The sequence below is a fragment of the Protopterus annectens genome, chromosome 12.part0, assembly GCF_019279795.1.
Source record: "Protopterus annectens isolate FY-2018-M chromosome 12.part0, PAN1.0, whole genome shotgun sequence".
NCBI classification, from domain to species: Eukaryota; Metazoa; Chordata; order Ceratodontiformes; family Protopteridae; genus Protopterus; species Protopterus annectens.
The window spans coordinates 947,036,399-947,038,898 of record NC_056746.1 but is presented as its reverse complement, the minus strand read 5'-3'; the positions used below and the strand labels follow the sequence as shown (position 1 = coordinate 947,038,898).

The following is a 2,500-nucleotide window of genomic DNA, read 5'->3' as shown; positions in this document are numbered from 1 at the left end:
ATGTGTTTATGTATTTTATGTGGAAGTCAGACAGTGAAGCCTGTAAAAGCTAAGTAATCATTTATATAAAGACAATGAGGGTAATAAAATATTTTTTAAGCCTAAAAACTATTTTTTAATAGAAGGGGTGTCATGGTATATCTGAATTTGTGTGTAGTTGTTTATGTAACTATATTCATATTGTAAATATTTATTGTATCTCCTGTTTATAAGGTTAATAATTTATGTCTTTGCCTTCTGCTGATGCTGTTATGGTTAAGGGACAGGACTTTGTAGTTTGTAAAGAGTTTTGTTAAAATTTGGCAAGTTTGAAAGTGGTAGAGCCTTTATTTTAAAGCTGGTACCGTTTTAAAGATTTGCAGGTTTTTCCTTTTGATGGTTGTATTGTATAGTGGTAATTGGATAAGAAAAAGGTGTGCGAGAGCTTTTGTATAAAATGTTCTCCATTTGTAAATCTTTAGGTGGGGATGAAGAGTGTGTTCCCAAGCAGCTGGATTTAGAAGGTCAAGAACTCTAGGCTGAAATTAGTGATGTTATGTTGTCCCTATCTCGCCTTCCTTCTTGCTGGTTGGGTTCTGATCCAATCTTCGGCTCTGACTCTGCCGCATTCTAAAGCTCAAGAGCTTCCACTGACTCGAGGCTAGACCCTATCCCAACAAGGCTAGCGAGAGTACCCAGGTCTCATTTACCGCTTGAAGCTTCGGGATTGCTGATGGCTTACTCAGACTAAGGTAGATGCTGCTCTTTTTTTTTTTTTTTAATATTTTCTTGTAAAATATTTGGTAGCATAGTTATTTCTAATATTTGGTAGCATAGTTATTTCTGTAGGTCAATAGAATCTGTTTGTCTATTCCTCTATCTACAGCCTGCTTAGTTGCTATTTATTGTTGAGGCCATTTCTTTATCTTTCAGGCCTACCTTTTCTCTTCTTTCTAACTTGCAAATCCATTTGTTAGATGATTCGTCCTACATTTTCAGCCCGTTTTTTAGAGGGTTTTACTTTATTTCCCCTTAGCTACCAGTAGCTAGCCATTTAAGTTAGAGGCATCTCTTCGGTTGGAGTTGTCATTTGATTTATCCTCTTCAGTTGGAGGAGTTGTCATTTGATTTATCCTTCCGCTTCTTCCCTTTTCAAAAAAAAAAACTTTGCATGTCTTTTGGCTGAGTGTCTTTCCATTCTGTTATCTCTATTATAGTATCTTGTTCGTTGTTGTATTTTCTAGTAAATGTCCAAGGAAGCTTCTAAAGAATCAAAAAGTTTGGTTTCTTGCACACAAAAGATGTTTTTAACGGTCATACCAGCTGCGTTTACTGTTTGGGAGCTGTTCACCTGCAGGACTCTTGTTCCATCTGTCATGGTTTTAACTCTAGAGTCCTGCATGAGCAAGAAAAAGCTAATCTTGATGTTTATTGAAAGGGCTTTGAGGCATCTTAGGATGGGAATCGCCAGGAAAATCTGACAAACCTTCCAAATTGGCATCTTCGTTGGCTCTGGCTTCGGAACCGTCTAAGGGCAAAGACAAACTGTCAAGTTTGTTGGATCCAGTAGCTGTCGGATCTGACAAGGCTTTATCTCCTTTGGTTCCACCAGTATCTTCAGAACTGTGTAGGAGCCATAAGAGATCCAGGTCTCCCTGCTTGGAACCGGTGTGTTCTGTGCCACAGTCCCCACTTTTCCAGTCTGTGACAGTCCGTCACCGATCGTCCACCCATTCCTCTTGATCATCCATGAGCCTTTTGGATGACTGCAGATGGTGGTGAAGAGGCTACTCAGGACACTGTCCTTAGCAAAAATTTTATCGAGCCCAGCCGATGGTCCAACCTACTTTGTCGATTTCCTCCTTTGACTCACCTGAGTTCGGAGCCGGAGTGCATGGAGGCCATTGTGGTGGAACAGTCTGATCTGAAAACCCCAGGTCTCTCGGATCTGACCTCAGCTCCGATCCTGTCGATACCACCTTCTCTCTAGGCATCTGGGGGCAGACACTGCTTCGGCAGCTCCCGTTAGGGGAGCGCGAGATCAGACCCTTGTCGGATCCTTTTCTCCCACTCGCAGTTTTTGTGCAGGTGAGTTTGATGACTATATTTGACTCTGCGCCATCACCCTCTGTTCGGGGATCTCCTGGCTTTGGAGCCAGACTCTGGGCTTGGATCGTGGTGCCTTCAAGGTGATAAGTGTGCTGTCCTCTCAGACTGCTCCACCCTCAGCTCCAGTTTCTTCTTCCCCTTTCAGGGCCAGTCTCCACCTCCAAACCACTCCTTTTCCCCAGGCATAGGGCACCAATGCCACAGGACGCTCCTTTGGACGACCACCCCCCCCTTTCCAAAACCTCTCCAGAGCACCCCTTGGAGGTGGTCCTTTGGAAGAGGAAGCATTTGGACTCCCCCGGAGTCCCTGACATTGGACATGGACTTTGGGTGACTCAGAAGGGTCCACACAGTCCCCCTCTGAGGATATCTTTCAGAGATCCTGGAAATCCTCAGAGTGGCTGGAAGGGCG

At 43.7% G+C, this 2,500-nt stretch overlaps 1 protein-coding gene across 2 annotated transcripts in view; it reads left to right on the top strand.

Annotated features, from left to right (window-relative positions):
• Nucleotides 1-2,500, top strand: part of PRELID3B (PRELI domain containing 3B) — a 207,061-nt gene that overhangs the window by 48,469 nt on the left and 156,092 nt on the right. The window lies entirely within an intron of this gene.